Source organism: Panthera pardus, unplaced genomic scaffold (genome assembly GCF_024362965.1).
Source record: "Panthera pardus isolate Hobbes unplaced genomic scaffold, ASM2436296v1 HiC_scaffold_22, whole genome shotgun sequence".
Lineage (NCBI taxonomy): Eukaryota > Metazoa > Chordata > Mammalia > Carnivora > Felidae > Panthera > Panthera pardus.
Genome location: NW_026526788.1, coordinates 66,472,222 through 66,492,433, shown reverse-complemented (window position 1 = coordinate 66,492,433; position 20,212 = coordinate 66,472,222).

The following is a 20,212-nucleotide window of genomic DNA, read 5'->3' as shown; positions in this document are numbered from 1 at the left end:
GCTGGGGAGCCTAGAGTAAGGAGGCCTGACTTTGTCTGGGGAAGCAGGGAGTGTGGGGAAATAGATTCTACTTACGTAAATGGGTTAGAAAAAAGCTTAGGGCAAAATGCCCAAGGTTAGCTAGCAAGATGTTTTAATGTTAATGGGATCACGAGTAACCTGTTAGATCACCTGCAGGAAATTACTTTCCATCTGGCACCTTGATCACAAAGTCCATTTGCACCCCATCCCTGCCAGACCCTTTGCTTCTTACACACACAAGTTAATGATTACTGTCTGATTGTCTTCTCCACATTTACGCATGTATGATGTTGTTTTCTTCATGTTCACCATGTGGGTAATATCTTGTGAGATCAAGAAATATGGAGACGAAACCCCTCTTCAGGGCTCTTGTCGCCTCCTGGGCATTAGCCCCTCTCTTGTATTCAGTTCTGCATCTGTTCTTTTGCTGGACAAGGAAGAATTCCAGATTCATAGTCTGCAACAAAGGAGGATTTCCCTGAAGGAATGATATTTTTTCTGGGATGTGAAGGCTAAGCTGGACTATTAACCATGTGAGGAACTGTAGGGGAGAGTTCCAGATAGAAAGAAGGGCATGTGCAAAGACCCTGGGGCTGGTGAGATGGTGGTGTGTTTGAGGGGGAGATGGGTGTCCCAAAGGGTTGGATACGTTAGAGACCTGGGCAGAGACTGGGTCCTTCAGTGTCTTACAAGCCCTATCAAGGGTGATTTCCTGGGGCCCAGCCTACTCATAAGGCTGGCTATTAACTAAAATCCTGCTCTTAGCAATTCATTCTTTTTGACATAGGGATTGGTCCCAATTAAAATGTGAAAACACCGAGGGGAAGAAATTTCAGCGGTATCTTGGTATAAGTGATGTCTCTGAGGTTGTATTAGAGGAGGAGTGGATGCTTTCTTTTATGAGAGCCCTGGGTGAAAGAAATAAGAATACTGGGGCAGGGGGCTGCTTCTCATTTCAGTCTGCAAAGGCTCTTATAGTGATGCCTCAGTGGGATCAGAAGAGGGTAATACCCCCCAGTTGTTCCTACTGGCCTTCTTCCTCTCCCGGGGGCAAGGTGCTCATGGACTCATGGAAAGCTCCCGTGGGTCAGGAGGCAGCAGCCCCAGAGCTACCATTGTGTGGTCAGAAGAGCCAGTGGGGCTCAGGTCAGTGTGATTCAGAATGTCTGCTGAGCTTTCCACTTCCATTAATTACGGGGACAGGAAACATATCTCTTTGAGCTCCCGAGCATTTGAAAATAAGAATGACGTTAGACTTGGGCCAAGTTTGCCAGACTGCTGAGTAATTACAGACACATTATGATGCTGCTTTCAACTTCCTCTGTCTCCCTTGGGTGGGTTGATTAGTAAATATTTTCTTTTTTCTTCTTTGGTTACTTCTGTCCTACTTGCTCTCTTGTTTTCCCTTCAGTCTCCCTTTGCCAAGTGGATTAGATAAACCAATGCTCATTGTATGTCTCTATATCCCCAGCCTGCTCCCCAGGCTTCACCCTCCGGATCTTATTTCTGGCCACAGATGTGAATCTTGCCGATTCATGCACACTCCCCATCACCTGCAGGAATAGCTAAGTTTCTCTAAGACAGACCTGATGAAGTAGGGCCCTCTTTTCCCCTCTTTTTTCCCCATATGAACTTACTTTGCACACCCCTGGCTTCATAGACCTTGAAGCCTCTGCGGCAATGACAAAGGTCCTGTCTGTGGCCTGAACACCAGTGGAGAGAGAAGCAGTTCCAGGTGTCCTTGGCCCAGACCCTCCTTTTCAGTGGGTTGGGCTAACGAGTCCGGAGGCCGACAGCTCACTTTAATGGGCAGGATGTATTTTCTAGTGATTCATCGCTTCCCCCACAAATTATGGATATGCATTCTCTACTGAGGCCAGTAACTTATTGAGAAGCCTTTTAAGCAGTAAATCCCCTCTCTTTTCCATTCTCTGGAGAGCGGTGACATTGCTCAAGTCACAGAGAAATACAGGGCTGCCCCTTGAGGGATGGTACTTTCTTAAACAAGAATTTTTTTTTTTTTAACTTGTTACAGCCTCAGCAGGGAAACTTTTGGGGAAGCTCAGCAACCCCAGTCTGAGCAGCCTTGCTTCCCTCTGCTCTTGTGGAGCAGGGAGACCTGGCTGGGAACGTGGCACCAATTTGCATGAATCAGAATGCAAGACTTTTGTTTTGCTGTTATTATTTTATTTTGGCAAAAGAGCATTTATTTATGGGCTGGCACAGGAGGAGAGAGAGAGAGTAGATATCAGAGGGAAAGGCATGCCTCTCCCCTGATCCCCTGGTCTTGTTTTGGTTTGTAGGAAAGGGTTGGAGGCCATAGTGAGGGAACTGGAAAGGGGGATCTATGGGACTCTGGGCTCAAGCAGTTTCCCTTTGGGACATAGAAGCAGTGATGTTTGGAATTGTGACTGGACCATTCCCCACTTCTGCAGGGCATCCCTCCAGCACCACCAGTACTGGCATCTTAGGCACAGACCCTGGTGTCTTCCTTAGCAAGGGCATGGACAAGAGGGACATGGAGAAGAAGGGGTTTATGCATAAACTTGGCATAAACATGGTGGCTGTGTGGATTAATGGTAAAGAGTGACAATTGTGGCTTCAGATTGCCTAGACCAGTTGTGCATCACTGGCCTAATTTCTTAATTCCTTTATGCCTCAGTTTCTCCATAAAAAAGAAATAATAGTAGTACCTAACTCATAGGGTTGATTTAAGCACTTTGAGAGAATTAGACAGGGCCTGGCACATCATTAGCATTCAATAAACATGAGCCACTTTAAAAGTTATTAGATAAAGATTGGATTCGATGAGGGGCTCAAAATTTAGAGTGTACCCTTAATCACTTGGCATTAACAAATGATCCAGGCTCCAACTATAGAGAATCTGATAGAGTACATCTTAGAGCTAGCCCCAGCATTTGTATTTTTTAAAAAAGAACCTTCCCAGCTGAGTCTACTAAAAATGAATGGGTAAGGATAATTCAATTAGGACAAGTTACCTTATATCTCTGAGAGTCTGTGATTCACAGGTGAATGTGGGATGGCTAGAGAAAACTTTGTAGATCATTCATTCCCAATAGGGTTCAAAAGTTGGTTCTTTTTTTAAAATTTTTAAATGTCTTTTTTTAAGTGTTTATTTTTGAGACAGTGAGAGAGAGACCGAGCGTGAATTGGGGGAGGGACAAAGAGAGAGGGAGTCACAAAATCCAAAGCAGGCTTCAGGCTCTGAGCTCTCAGCACAGAGCCTGATGTGGGCCTTGAACTCACAAACCAAGAGATCATGACCAGAGCCAAAGTTGGACACTTAACCAACTGAGCCACCGAGGCGCCCCCCCCAAAATTGTTTCTTGCAGAAGGGGGATGGTGGGAAAAAATTCTCACTCTTTGAATGCACAGATATACTGTTTAACTGTTTATGTATTGTGTTTATATCTGTGATATTAAAATTTCATTGGAGGAGGGCAGTTAGGAAAAATTGTCTAAAAGGGCTCCTTAGGGGGGTTACAATGAAAAAAAAATACTGAGAAACACTTTTATAAAGGAGTGTGTTTGATCTTAAGATTAAAGCAAAGATACACATTTTCCATCTTCCTTTCTGCTTGACTAACTCATATTGATGCTACTCTTAAGTTTTGAATAGGAAAAACAGTTACCTGGCAGTCCAGGGATATAAGAAAAAGAATTTGAAGACATTTGAAGATACCTGTGAGCTAAGATTTAAAGTAGACGTCTCATACTTGAGAGTTGTCTGTTTTGTTTGTTGTTTTTTAAGCCTAATAATTTTTGGAGTCTTTTTGCCCAGCCTGTCTGCTGCCTGGGTGGTCTAGACCTAGGAGGCAAAGAGATCTCAAAACCAGAGAAAACAGCATTTCCTCTGGGGCCATGTATTAGAGTTTGCAGAAATAAGCTGTAAAGAGGTTGGGCATAAGTGATGAAGGAAATACTCATTAATCAAAGCCTGATTGCCTATTTCTCAAACAGCTTAGTGACAATATAGTTGGAATTTTCTATTTCTGCCAAAGTCTCTCACACTAAGCACCTTGAACGAGACTTTATGGGCTTCTCTTCCATAGATTTATTGCTTTTCCTGCAAGAACATCCACCTTTTTAAATGCTGGGCAGAAGGAACTTGGGGTGTGAAACAGGTGTGCCTGCTTGTCAGGGATCGTGTCAAAGACAAAGAATCAAATGCCAGATGTGATCTTCTCTGGAAGCCATTTGCATAAGACTATGCTTCACATCAAAATGTGAACTTTCAATTTTCACATTGCAAATATTTGTTTTAGAAAGAATGGCCCCATCCCTCCCTTCCCACTCCTACGATAAATACATACACAAGCAGACACATCACCTTTCAGTGAAGTAACAAGTAAATAATGAGTGGGAAAATACTCAAAACTTGCATGAGAGGAAATAGTTACTATCCTTGATATTAGAAAAATTATAAATGTTATTATGTACTCGTAAGTCACAAAGAAATGTCAAGACCCATGAAAATGTTCCAAATGTCATTCCTCACTAATAATTTAAGATGTATGAATTTAAAAATGAAAACGTATTCATCAACTCAGTTTCTCAAAAAATTACAAGTAGAATTACCATACAACTCAGCAATTCCACTTCTTGGGAATATAGCCCAAAGAAGTGAAAGCAAGGGCTTCAACAGATATACTCATGTTTGTAGTAGCATCAGTCACAATAGCCAAAAGGTGGAAACAACCAAGTGTGCACTGATGGATGAATGGATAATTGTGGTCTATGCATACAATGAATTGTACATATTAAATGTGTGTAGTTCTTTGTATATCAGTGATATTAGATAAAGCTGTAAGAAATCCTTGAAGCATCATTCATTAAAAAAAAAAAAGCCTGATTGCAGACCTTGACCCTGGGCCTGCCCACCTGTGGACCCCAGAACTGGACCCACCAACTCGTAGACCCCATCACCAGCCCCACTCACCTGCAGACCCATTGAGTGGGTCCAGCCATGGGCCCTCTAGCCTACCTTCTCTGTGGTTCCTACCATCTGGTCTGCTCAGAATCTCTGACTGGACTGATTGGTGAAGGGCTTTCCCTGCTGAAGCCAATTTGTAAAGACTGGAAGAGATGACTGTGTCTTCAAATATGCAGTTTAAACTTACTAATCAAAAGATACAGAGTGGCTGTATGGATATAAAAACATAAGATTCAATTATATGCTGTCTATAAGAGACACCCTTTATTTTTTTTTAATTTTTTAAAAAAATTTTTTTAACGTTTATTTATTTTTGAGACAGAGAGAGACAGAGCATGAACGGGGGAGGGACAGAGAGAGAGGGAGACACAGAATCGGAAGCAGGCTCCAGGCTCTGAGCCATTAGCCCAGAGCCCGACGCAGGGCTCGAACCCACGGATCGCGAGATCCTGACCTGAGCTGAAGTCGGACGCTTAACTGACTGAGCCACCCAGGTGCCCCAAGAGACACCCTTTAGATTTGAGAACAACTCGTAAGCTGAAAATGAAGGGATGAGAAAAGATATTCCATGCAAATGGTAACCAAAAGGAGCAAGAATGGCTCTATTTATATCATTCAAAAACTGTCAAAACAGACAAAGAAGATTGTTACATAATGATAAAATAGTCAATTCAACAGGAAGATATAAAAATGACAAATATACATGCACCCAACATGGAAACACCTGAATGTATAAAGCAAACATTGACAAATGTGAAGGGAGAAATAGATAGCAATACAATAATAGTAGGGGGCCTCAACAATCCTCTTTATTCATTCATTCATTCATTCATTCATTCATTATCACTGGGTTGCAAGGATAGTTCAACAAATACAAATCAATCAACATGATACAACACATTAACACAATGAAGGATAAATAAAAAGGAGACGTGGAATCTATGATATCTCAATAGGTGCAGAAAGGCATTTGACCAAATTGAACACACTTTATGATGAAAAACTCTCAACAGATTAGGTATAGAAGGAACTTACCTCAACACAATAATGCCATATATGTCAAGCCCACAGCTAACATCATACCTAAAGACATAAAACAGAAACTTTTCCTGTAACGTGAGAATCCCCACTCTCCACTTCTATTTAACATAGTACTAGAAGTCCTAAACAGAGCAATTAGGCAAGGAAAAGAAATAGAAGACATCTGAATTGGAAGAGAAAGAGTAAAATGATCTCTGTTTGAAGCCCAGCGATTAATTTTATGACTATTATTCTAAATTCACTTTCTGTTATATTATTTAAATCCTTTTTGATCAGTTCATTAGCTGTTGTTATTTCCTGGAGATTCTTCTGAGGGGAATTCTTCCGTTTGGTCATTTTGGAGAGTCCCTGGCGTGGTGAGGACCCGCAGTGCACTTCCCCTGTGCTGTGGTGTATAACTGGAGTTAGTGGGCGGGGCCGCAGTCCCACCCGATGTCTGCCCCCAGCCCACTGCTGGGGCCACAGTCAGACTGGTGTGTGCCTTCTCTTCCCCTCTCCTAGGGGCGGGATTCACTGTGGGGTGGCGTGTCCCGTCTGGGCTACTTGCACACTGCCAGGCTTGTGTTGCTGGGGATCTGGTGTATTAGCTGGGGTGGGTAGGCAAGGTGCACGGGGGCTGGAGGGGCAGGCTTAGCTCGCTTCTCCTTAGGTGATCCACTTCAGGAGGAGCCCTGTGGCAGCGGGAGGGAGTCAGATCCGCTGCCGGAGGTTTGGCTCCGCAGAAGCACAGAGTTGGGTGTTTGCGCGGAGCGAGCAAGTTCCCTGGCAGGAACTGGTTCCCTTTGGGATTTTGGCTGGGGGATGGGCGGGGGAGATGGCGCTGGCGCCTTTGTTCCCCACCAAGCTGAGCTCTGCCGTCCGGGGGCTCAGCAGCTCTCCCTCCCTTTGTCCTCCAGCCTTCCCGCTTTCCGAGCAGAGCTGTTAACTTATGACCTCCCAGACGCTAAGTCGCGCTTGCTGTCGGAACACAGTCTGTCCGGCCCCTCCGCTTTTGCCAGCCAGACTCGGGGGCTCTGCTTGGCCAGCGAGCCGCCCCTCCGCCCCGGCTCCCTCCCGCCAGTCCGTGGAGCGCGCACCGCCTCGCCGCCCTTCCTACCCTCTTCCGTGGGCCTCTAGTCTGCGCTTGACTCCGGAGACTCCCTTCTGCTAATCCTCTGGCGGTTTTCTGGGTTCTTTAGGCAGGTGTAGGTGGAATCTAAGTGATCGGCAGGACGCGCTGTGAGCCCCGCGTCCTCCTACGCCGCCATCTTCCGGAACCCCTCAAATGATCTCTGTTTGTAGATGCGATGAAATTACATGTAGAGAATCCTAAAGATTCCATCAAAAACTGTTAGAACTAATAATCCATGTGGTAAATCTGTATACTGCAAAACATGACACTAATAAAAGAAATTAAAGTGGGCACAAATAAATGTAAAGACATCTCATATTCATGGATTGGAAGAAATCATATTGTTAAAATCCATATCAATATCTCAATGGTATTTTTTTTTTACAGAAATAGAGAATACAATCCTAGAATTCTAAATGGAACCACAAAGGAATCTAAATGGCCAAAGCAATTGTGAGCAAGAAGCACAAAGATGGAGGCATTATACTTCCTGACTTCAGAGGATATTACAAAGCTACAATATTCAATACAGTATGGTACTGGCATAAAAAACAGACACCTAGACCAATGGAACAAAACAGGGAGCCTAGAAATAAACTCATACATATACATTCAACTCATCTTTGACAAAGGTATCAAGAATGTAGAATGGGGAAAGGATAGTCTTTTCAATAAATGGTGTTGGAAAGACTGGATATCTACAGATAAAAGAATGAAATTTGACCCTTATCATATACCATACATAAAAATTAATACAAAATGGATTAAATACATAAAAGTAATATCTGAAATGCTAAAGCTCCTGAAAGAAAACAGGGAAGACCTTTTTGACTTTGGGTTTAGCAATGACTTCTTGCATATGACACCAAAAACACATGTAAAAAAAATCTAAGATAAACAAGAAACTGAAAAGCTTCTACAAAGCAAAGGGAAAACAATTAACCAAACGAAAAGGTGACCTATGCAATGGGCTAAAAGAAACCACATATCTGATAAAGGGTTAATATCCAAAATATATAAGGAACTCCTATAACTCAATGTCAAAAATATAAATAATCCAATTAAAAAATGGGCAAAGAGGGGCGCCTGGATGACTCAGTCGGTTAAGTGTCTGACTTCCGTTCAGGTCATGATGTTGCGGTTTGTGGGTTCAGGCCCCGTGTCAGTGTCTGTGCTGACAGCTTGAAGCCTGGAGCCTCCTTCAGATTCTGTGTCTCCCTCTCTCTCTGACTCTCCTCTGCTTGTGCTCTGTCTCTCAAAAATGAATAACTGTTTTTTTTTTGTTTTTTTTTTTTTAAAGTTTATTTATTTTTGAGAGAGAGAGAGAGAGAGAGACAGAGCATGAACGGGGGAGGGTCAGAGAGAGAGGGAGACACAGAATCCGAAACAGGCTCCAGGCTCCGAGTGGTCAGCACAGAGCCCGATGCGGGGCTTGAACTCACAGACTGCGAGATCATGACCTTAGCCGAAGTCGGGCGCTTAACCGACTGAGCCACCCAGGCGCCCCTGAATAACTGTTTTTTTAAAAAAGTCAAAACAAAGTTTAAAAAAATGGGCAAAGAAACTGAATAGATATTTCTCCAAAGAAGACATACAAATGGTGAACAGTTTTATGAAAAAGTGCTCAACGTCACTAATCATCAGGGCAATGCAAATCAAAACCACAGTATCACCTTATATCTGTTAAAACGGCTATTATAAAAAAGACAAGAGGCAACAAATGCTGGTGAGGATGTTGAGAAAAGGGAACAGGTATGCACTGTTGGTGGGAATGAAAATTGGTGCAGCCACTGTGAAAAACAGCATGGAAGTTCCTAAAAAAATAAAATAAAACTACCGTATAATCCAGCAGTCTCGCTTCTGGATATTTATTCATTTATTATTTATTAAATTTTTAAAAATGTTTTTATTCATTTTTGAGAGAGAGAGATACAGAGCACTAATGGGGGAGGGGCAGAGAGAGAGAGGGAGACACAGAATCCGAAGCAGGCTCCAGGCTCTGAGCTGTCAGCACAGAGCCTGACATGGGGCTCAAACCCACGAACTGTGAGAGCATGACCTGAGCTAAAGTCAGATGCTTAACCGACTGAGCCACCCAGGCTCCCCTCACTTCGGGATATTTAGCCAGAGGAATTGAAATTAGGATCTTGAAGAGATATCTGCACTTGCATATTTACTGCAGCATTATTCACAATAGCCAAGATTTGGAAGCAACCATTAGGGATGACTGGATTAACAAAATATGGTATATACACAATGGAATATTATTCAGCCATAAAAAGAAGGAAATCCTGCCATTAGCAATGATACAGATGAACAAGGAACATACTGTACTAAGTAAAACAAGCCATGCATACAAGTAAAAATGGTACATGATACCACTTATATGAGGAATCTGAAATAGTCACACTCAGGGGCAGAGAATAAGTAGTGGTTGCCAGGGGCTCCAGGGAGGTGAAAATGGTGAAGTATTAATTAAAGAGTGCAAAGTTTCTTCTTTTTTTTTTTTTTAAATTTTTTTAACGTTTATTTTTTTATTTTTGGGACAGAGAGAGACAGAGCATGAGTGGGGGAGGGGCAGAGAGAGAGAGGGAGACACAGAATCAGAAGCAGGCTCCAGGCTCTGAGCCATCAGCCCAGAGCCTGACGCGGGGCTCGAACTCACGGACCACGAGATCGTGACCTGAGCTGAAGTCGGATGCTTAACTGACTGAGCCACCCAGATGCCCCAAGAGTGCAAAGTTTCTGTTAGACAAGATGAATAAATCCTAGAGATCTACAATATAGCACAGCACCTATAATTAACAATAGTGTATTGTATACTTAAATATTTGCTAAGAGGATAGTTTTCATGTTAAGCATTATTTTCACAAAAACAATAAAATAAAGAGGGTGGGAGTTAAAAAACAAAATAAGCCACAAATTTCAGCTATTTAAACTGTGAAAGGTTAAAAAATTTCTCGGGTTTGCTTTTTAACATAGAAAATTGTGGCTATGAACACTGATTAATATACAGAGTTGTTGAATCATTATATTATGCACCTGAAAGTAATATAACACTGTATGCTAATTATACTTCAATAAATAAAGAAAAAAGAGAAATTATGTAATCTTTTTCAGATTTTTTGTTATGTTTTCTACCTAGCTGGGCCCAAAGATATGACTAACTAAAAATAAATAAAGACAAATCAATTAATGACATTGTGTGTATAGTTTTTAAGAACATGGGCTCTGGAGTCAGACTAGATGGGACCAAACATATGTTCTGCTGCTTTAATGGCTATGTGACTTTTGGGAAGTTATCGAACCTCTCTGAGCGTCTGTTTTCTTACTCATGTGAATAATACTAGTATTTACCCTATAAGCAATTGAGATTAAAGGAGATAATACTGATAAAAAGTTTTAGCACAAAACCTGGCACATTTTAAGACTCAAATATTGTCAAGAAGTGATGGTGATAGAAGTTATTATATATTTATGATAAATATCATTAATCTCACTCATTTCTGTTCTGATGTACCTTCAGATATCCAAGATACCAAATAAATAATATTCTGCCTATGTTATATTTCAAAAATTCGATATTCAGTGCTCGCATGAGTCTTGCTTACCAGACGTCCTAGATATGTATGTGTGTACATGGATGGGCATGTAGCTATTCTCCAATACACTTGCATGTTTGTGTTAAGTGTTCAGCAGCACCACTCGTGAACATTGACGGACAGGTCATCTCCCATTTGGGACTCTCCCTCCTAGGTCTCTGTTACCGACTCAGTGTTTCTCTTTCCGATATTCGTTCCGTTCCCCCCAGATGAGTCTGATTTGGTCCTTTGGTTCCAGTAACATAAAATACTTTTCAGGTTTTATTTTACTTTAAAAATAAAATTTACTCTTGGGGTGCCTGGGTGGCTCAGTCGGTTAAGTGTCTGACTTCGGCTTAGGTCATGATTTCATGGTTCGTGGTTCAAGCCCTGCATCAGGCTCTGTGTTGGCAGTTTAGAGCCTGGAGTCTGCTTCAGATTCTGTGTCTCCCTCACTCTCTGCCCCTCCCCCACTCACACGCTGTCTCTCTTTCAAAAATAAACATTAAAGGTTTTTTAAAAACATAAAATTTACACAAAACCTATCTCCCAAAGACATTAATTGTAGATATTTGGTATATGTTCTTCCAAAGTATTTCGTGTATGTGTGTGTGTGTGTGTGTGTGTGCATGTGTCGTAATTTTGGGAGAAGGAGAAATAACAACTTTTTTCTCTTCTGTTGTTATTGTATTTTTTCCTGACCCCTGCTATGGCATTACTACATTTCTTTTAAAAAGAAAACATAAATATCCTTGAATATGATAGATAAATAATGGTACATTTCCACTATAGAATGTAAAGTCACCATTAAAATTATTTATATAAGTATTTCAAAGTATAGGAAAATAATCCCAATGTTACTTAGTGAAAAAATCTACATAAAACTATGTTACCAGAATAAGCTTCTTCTTTTGTTAAAAAGGTATTTATCTGAAGATATATTTAATCATTATATATCATTATATAGCTAAAGAACCAAACAGATATATAAGTAGTCAGAAAGAGAAGCAAGTCTGGCCAGCCATTTAGGAATGGAGACCCTAGAGATTGCCATCACAGGTATCAAAACAGGGAGTGTTTTACATAAGGAAGTGCCAAAATGTCAAATGCCACTAAGATGTCACATAAGATCAGGGTAAAAATTAATCCAATGGTTTTGACAACAAGATAATAAAGCAAGTCTGATTCCTTTATTAATCTATTTAAATTATTGAAATAATCCTTACTCTTTGTTTAAAATTATGACAGTCAGCCATCTCCTATGAATTAGGGAACACTGTTTTTTTCTCTCCTGAGTAGGAAGACTTTTCATGATGCGGAGCCAAAGATTCCCGAGATGTAGCTTCAAATAAGTACAATGTGTTTATCAATTAATTCTACAATGGAGAAATCTGGCAGGCACCAGGCAGGTACAAGTTTACCTCTCCCAACATGGGGCTCATGAATATCAGGTCTCCTGATACGATGCGCTGAGAACATGGCATCACTTCTGTGGGATTCTTGATAAAATGCGAAACTAATGATGGACAGCAGAAAACCTTAACCCAAAGGACATTCTATAATTAATTAGCTTGTACTCTTTAAAAAAATTTTTTTTTCATGTTTATTTTGAGAGAGAGAGAATGAGAACAGGGGAGGGGCAGAGAGAAGGGGAGAGAGAGAAACCCAAGCAGGTTTTGTGCTATCAGCACAGAGCCCTAAGCGGGGCTTGATGCAAGACCCGATCCCATGAACCATGAGATCAAGACCTGAGCTGAGATCAGGAGTCGGACGCTCAACTGACGGAACCACTCAGGAGCCAGAAAATTTTGACCATCTTTCCTGAAGACAGATCCTATAGATCCCACTACTGCTAAACTGGGTGACATTGATTTACCTACCATAAACATGTAATTTGGGAAAAGTGAGCTGTTTTATTTATTTTTATTTTTTCATGTTTATTTTTGGAGAAAAAAAAAAGAGAGCACAAGTGTTCATGAGCAGGGGAGGGGCAGAGAAAGAGGGGGACAGAAGATTTGAAACGGGCTCCACGCTGACAGCAGAAAGCCCGACACAGGGCTCAAACTCACGAATCGTGAGATCATGACCTGAGCCAAAGTTGAACGCTTAACCAACTGAGCCACTGAGGTACCCCAAAAGTGGGCTATTTTTAAAAGCTTTGATTATTATTTAATCATGTGAATTTGGATTTGGGGATGACTTTTTTCTCTTTATTTGTACATTGGGGAGAGAAATTGCTTTGAGAAATAAAACAAGTCCGTAAGAAAAAAATATAACAATAATGTCATTATTATTAACAATAATAGCTACTCTTCACTTGCTTAATATAAACTAGGCATTATACCAAGTACTTTGCATAAGTTAGCTTACTTAGCTCTCAAAATTCTATTGGTTATTATGTCCTCAGATTTATATACGAAGATTATAAATGCAGAGTGGTTAAGTGATTAAATGATTTGCTCAAAATCACAAAACTATTAAGGTGACAAAGCTGGGATTGACCCCTCCAGCTCTTTTTGTCACATCTGAATCAGGGAAGGCTGTGGATTAGACACATTCCGTCCCCTGAGAATCAACATCATTCAATGTCTCTCTGTATCTCCTAATGTGTGCAAGTCACAAATATCAAAGTTCTGATGGTAGCCCAAAGAATGAACAAGCAAACGATAATCTTTTCCTTCTAGTAAACTTGTCTGGCTGCACTCACCCTTCCATTTTCCATCATCTCTCTGCTTAAGGAATTTATGGAGATACTTCAGACTATATTCCATCACCAAGAAAGATTCTAATGGCTCAGCTAGTGCTGGATAGTAAGAAATACAGTGAGAACAAAAGATAAAGTTTATAAACAATTCTGTGCTGCACGGATGTTTCTGGATGGCAAAACCACAAAATGACATTTATGGGTCTCATGTTGAATTTCATCTTCATGTTGAATTTTACCTTTATGTAGAGGAAGGAGGAAGAGGTGACCTAGGAGTCAAGAACAAAACCCCAAGAAAGATGGCAATTTCAGCAATTTGGGTGGCCCTTCTGCCTCCTAATTCATGCCAAAGCATCTGTCCGTAGCCCCACACTGACCACCCTCAAGGAGGCTGCCAAACTAAGGAAAGCTAAGGCTGCTGAATGGTCAAATAGAATAATGAAGCTTTAGAATGTTTTCTTGCCTTTTTTTTTTTTTTTTTTTTCTGAGTGAGCCAACGGAGACTTATTTTGCCATCATGGCAATTTTACAGCTGTAATTAGTGGATATCTTCACAGTAGTATTTTGTACCCCTAGAGTTCTCTTTACTCTTTTTGGGCACCTTTGCAGTGGGGTGTGTCAAGGGAGAAGAGCGGCTCAGATGTCAGTCCCAGGAATGATTTATGCTTAAAAGTTTAATTTCCAATGCTATGTTTCTCCAATATAAATCATCCTGTTCCAGTGAGAGAACTAGTTATATACCCTTTTCAAATATGTTTTCCCAACTAATGATCCTACGTGGCTTAAAATTATACTGACAGAAAAACAACTGCAGTGGCTTTTAAACTAATGATACAATCCATGGATAATTTCCTCTAAATAGCTCAGAGATGTGAATGAATGAATCATATATCATTGCAGGAAGCAATTTCCTTCAATGGATTCTACCTGATGGAATCACAATGCATTTCAGTTTGGGTAAAAGCTTTCCATTGAAATAAGACTCTGAAACTGGCTCCAGAGAAAAACCTAAACCCTGAGGGGAGACAGCTGTGAATATATTTAGAACTTTCCCCTTTCTGGGAGCTCTTGTGTTACAAATGTCTCAATTCTTTGCACAGCAACTTATATCATGAAGGAATCTAATGACGTAGGTGGCTTTCAACAATTCTTCCCAAGTTTCATTCCCCTTAATGTGGGTTGGCATTTTTGATGGGTCACCATCCTGCAATGTCATAACCACATTGCTTCAGAGGTTTCTTTCTTTCTGATCTATACTATATCTCAGATGCAGGTGTTCATCAGGAAACTAAGGCATCTTCACAAACGAAATGGCAGCTCCTGGGATGTTGTAATGGGGTATAAAGAGATGCATCCCAGGGCCAGACAGATTTAAAAAAAATATCTTTTGCGTTTTGCTTTTAGCTCTATCATGTCAATATTCTGGTGTATGTGTGTGTGTGTGTGCGCGCGCGCGCACGTGCACGCGCACGCAAGTGTCTGTGAGTCTGTGATAGAGATAATTTCTCCCAATCTGGGGGTAGATCTTAAATAGGACATCCTATTTATCTTTGTTTGCCAAAGTGTTACCTTTGCTTGTCTTGTTTCTAGGTCCTTTCTGGGAGAGGAATAATCAAACAACTCGAAACTCAAGGAATACAAAAGAATTACACAAAATCAAGCCCACCTTGGCTCAGATTCTAGTATGTAAGTCTTCTAATGCTCCTTTACATTGTAACTGCAAAATTATATCTGACCTCATGCTGCTGCCATCATGATGGTTACGTTATCTCTTTAAAGAGACCACAGCCACCTTATGGACAGAGAGAGTGCTTTAGAGTCACCACTGCCCCTTACACGGGGTTGGTTATGCTTCTAGTTGATGTCTGATGCGTTGCAGAATAGCTTTGCTCAATATAGACTTAGAACAGGTGGAAGGAGTTTTATGTGACACAGTTTCTTTTAACCATCTGACTCACAGGTTCTGGGGGTCATTTGGAGCATATAATACACTTGCCTATGGCATGGAACTAGAGCTTAGGGTGAGAAATCATAAAATCTGAGCTCTGGTCCTTTCTCTGACACCTAATTGGTTAAATGATGTTTAATGACTTCATCCACTGAATGAGGATAACACCTGTTCCGATGCCCTACTGGGCTGCTGTGAGGATGCGAGATATGAGGAATGCAGACACTGTTTAGTGTCACACAAAGGCCTAAGCATCATTACGGACACTGTGTCGTGGCACTCTCTGGGACTTGGGAATAGCCATAGTGATAATTACACGATGCAGGAAAGAAGAGACACAGTAAAGGTAGGAGTCAGTAAAAAAGATTTATGGGCACTTGCTGTCCTATACATTTATGAGGAGATTAAAAAAAAGGTTTGAAATAACCAGCATCCTTCCACAAACACTTGTTTAACAATTACTATATTCCAGCACTTCCACACATTCTATTAGTCATGATAATAATGATAAAAGCCACCATTTATTAAAAGCTTATGATGCTCCAGGCCCCACAGCAAGAAATGTAATAGGTGTAGTCATCACTGAGTGGATTTGAGATTATTATTCCTATTTTACAAATGATGACATTGGGACTTAAAGAAGTTCAGGATCTGTCCTGAGGCCATCCAGCTAATGAGGGACAGAAAGAGTGAAAGTCGTGAAGGCATGGAGTCTGGGCTCAGCACCAGCCTCTGTTACATCCTGCTGCCTTCCTCATCTGGCGGCTTTATATTCTATGCCACCAGGCTCATCCCCATGTTAAACTGGTTCTATACATCATGTGGCATTATGGACGCCAGTTCAGAGGCCTTGCTGGGAGTGCTACTGTTGTGTCAGATCAGAACAGGGTCAGACTCTGCAGCTAGTTCTCTGGAAGGTGCATGGCCTTTTCCTGGCTAACTCCCGGTAATACTGTTAAGTGCAAGATCAACATCACATTTCACCCATCCCGGGAGACAGTAAATAACAGATGGTGAGGTAACCAGGTCCAGAGCGCCAAGATAAACGAAGATGATACAGGCAGATCTTAGCAGTCCAGATAGGAGTCTGGGGATCAATGTATTTGGAAAACAAGCACTGCCCAGTCACCAGGGGGCACCCAAGTGAAACCCGGGGCCATGTTGAGAGGCTGCTGAACCAGCCCAAAGATGACTGTCTGCTGGGTAGAATGATTTGTTTTTAGAGCCAGTGAGAGGCAAGTAGGTGACCCCTTTCCATGACTGGGACAAAGCTGGGCCCCCAACAGACCCTTACATGGAGAAGAACTCGGGCCAGATATGCATTTGGCAGCCATTTCTAGACTGCATGGGTATTTCTTAGACTCCAGAGAGTTGCACACTCCAGGGTAATTCAGATTTTGGCACCAGTGCTCAGGCCTAAAGGAATCAATGGAAAGATAAATGAATGATCTCCTTCTAATGTGAGTGATGGGATGCCGTGTCACCGTGAAGCTGGCACAAAGCCTGCCCACAGACACATGGCCCAGGCCTGAGGAAGAGCAATCTTAGATCTCCCTTTCTCCTACAGTTAAAAACACACAAACCAATCCAAATTGCACTGTGCTTCATTCCACTGTATATTTCAAGGGAAGTGAAAGCCTTTGCTCTTTTATTCTGAGCTTGATATGCTTCATGGTTCTTGCATCCATTTCTCTGATTTCTTTTTTTCTTTTTTAATTTTTATTTAATTTATTTTTTTAATTTACATCCAAGTGAGTTAGCATATAGTGCAACAAGGATTTCAGGAGTAGATTCCTTAGTGCCTCTTACCCATTTAGCCCATCCCTCCTCCCACAACCCCTCCAGCAACCCTCTGTTTGTTCTCCAAATTTAAGTCTCTTCTGTTTTTGTCCCCCTCCCTGTTTTTATATTATTTTTGCTTCCCTCCCCTTATGTTCATCTATTTTGTATCTTAAAGTCCTCACATGAGTGAAGGCATATGATATTTGTATTTCTCTGACTAATTTCGCTTAGCATAATATCCTCTAGTTCGATCCATGTAGTTGCAAATGGCAAGATTTCATTCTTTTTGATTGCTGAGTAACACTCCATTGTGTGTGTGTGTGTGTGTATGTGTGTGTGTGCACACACACACACACATACACACACACACACAACACATCTTCTTTATCCATTCATCCCTCGATGGATATTTGGGCTCTTTCCCTATTTGGCTATTGTCAATAGTGCTGCTATAAACATTGGGGTGCATGTGCCCCTTCAAAACAGCGAAGCCTGCATCCTTTGGATAAATACCTAGTAGCGCAATTGCTGGGTCGTAGGGTAGTTCTATTTTTGATCTTTTAAGGATCTTCCATACTGTTTTCCAGAGTGGCTGCACCAGTTTGCATTCCCACCAGCCGTGCAAAAGAGATCCTCTTTCTCTGCATCCTTGCCAACATCTGTTGTTGCCTGAGTTGTTAATGTTAGCCATCCTGACAGATGTAAGGTGGTATCTCATTGTGGTTTTGATTTGTATTTCCCTGATGATGAGTGATGTTGAGCATTTTTTTTCCATGTGTCTGTTAACCATCTGGATGTCTTCTTTGGAGAAGTGTCTATTCATGTCTTTTGCCCATTTCTTCACTGGATGATTTGTTTTTTGGGTGTTGAGTTTGAGAAGTTCTTTATAGATTTTGGATATTAACCCTTTATCTGATATGTCATTTGCAAATGTCTTCTCCCATTCTGTCGGTTGCCTTTTAGTTTTGCTGATTGTTTCCTTCGCTGTGCAGAAGATATTTATTTTGATGAGGTCCCAGTAGTTCATTTTTGCTTTTGTTTCCCTTGCCTCCGGAGACGTGTTGAGTAAGAAGTTGCTGTGGCCAAGGTCCAAGAGGTTTTTGCCTGCTTTTTTCTCTAGGATTTTGATGGCTTCCTGTCTTACATTTAGGTCTTTCATCCATTTTGAGTTTATTTCTGTGGATGGCGTAAGAAAGTGATCCAGGTTCATTCTTCTGCATGTCACTGTCTAGTTTTCCCAGCACCATTTGTTAAAGAGGCTGTCTTTATTCCATTGGATATTCTTTCCTGCTTTGTCCAAGATTAGTTGGCCATACATTTGTGGGTCCACTTCTGTGTTCTCCATTCTGTTCCATTGATCTGAGTGTCTGTTCTTGTGCCAGTACCATACTGTCTTGATGATTATAGCTTTGTGATACAGCTTGAAGTCCACCACTGCCCTGATTTCTTTGCAGCACAGATGCCATGACAGAGGGTAGTCATGATCTTTATAAAGTATTTTCCTTTTATTTGTTATTTTTTAGAGAGAGAGAGAAGTGAGAGCAGGGGAGAGGGGCGGAGGGAGAGAGAGTGAATCTTAAGCAAGAGCCATGCTCAGTGCAGAGCTTGATGTGGGGTTCAATCCCATGCCTGGGATCACACCTGAGCTGAAATCAAGAGTCAGGTACTCAACCCACTGAGCCACCCAGGCGCTCCTATAAAGTATTTCTACACAAGGGGACCTTGTGGCTAATTAATGCTGCATACAGCAGGCAGCTACTTCCCACTTCTCATCCTACTCAGAGGGCAAAGTCATAATCCTCATTTTTCCTGGCCGTTGGTTGCCTGTGAATGAAAAACCAGCTTATTTCAGAAGCGTCCCTAAACTCCAACCCAAATGAGAGTTTAAGTGAGAACCACAGCCTTTATGAGTTATTGACAATGATTTATCACTGTTATGTTCACTGATGGAAGATCGCAAGCTCTGTGCTGGGCGGATAAAGAGAGCCAGGTGCTCGCCCCAGCCCTTCTACAAACTGTTAGTTTGTCCTGTTTAACCCGTCTGGATCTCAGTGTACTCATCTGCACCATGTGAGGGTTAGTTTCATCCTCCTGTAATAGGCTGTGAGGCTATAAAGTATAAATGAACATTCATGTGCATATCATTAAAGCATTTAGAATCATGGATGTGGATAACATTAGTGAGGTTTAGCTACCATCTTTTTTTTGTTGTTGTTCCAGATGCCTAATAGGTATTTAATGTAAAAGTAATATTATTTCTACCAGAACCTACTTCTGGGCTTTCGGTATACCATTGAAAGATAATGGTCATCTTTGGAATTATGACTCAAATATAATATGTTTGTATATCATTCCCTTGTTAGTTTACTACTTATTGTTATTATTGGTATCATACAGGCTGTAAAAACTGTTCTAAGTTACTCCCTCCCTTGGGTATGATGGAATACTGCCCCATCCTCCGCCTTGTTCAATTTCTGCTGTCATGCCATGACCAGGAACATCCCCCACCCAGTCCCTCACAACTGGTTGTCATAAGGACAACCAAGCCCTCCCATAATGCATCCTTTGGCTCTTTAGTGAGAGAGCACAGGCTGTAGTCTGAACCAATATGTTCTTATATAAAGTGCTCTGGGCAAAAAAATAGCTCTAAAGTGCTCTTCAAACACAAGGCATTAGAATGACTGATGAATATAGCCCCTATCATTGTTATGCCTCCACGGGAAAAATTGTGACACTTATATTGAAAAAGAAGCACAAGACAGCATGAAATCACCCTTTGTGCGGAATTTCAGCCATTGTAAAAAGTGTTTGAAACAACCCAGACCTGAGTGGGAGCCCTTGCCAGGATAATGGATTGCACTGTATCCTGGAAAGAAGAGCCAGGAATCCAATGTGGGATTTATGTCCTGTGTTCCTGTGAGCTGGGTTTGCTTCGCTCCCATGATCTCTCTCATCTTAAGCCACATGCCCGGGAGACAGGTTCTGTGCGTGCTTTTGTCCCAAACTATGTCTTCCTCTTAGACACAGATTCCTTCACTGTTAAATGCTTACATTGTTGTCGAAGTTTCTC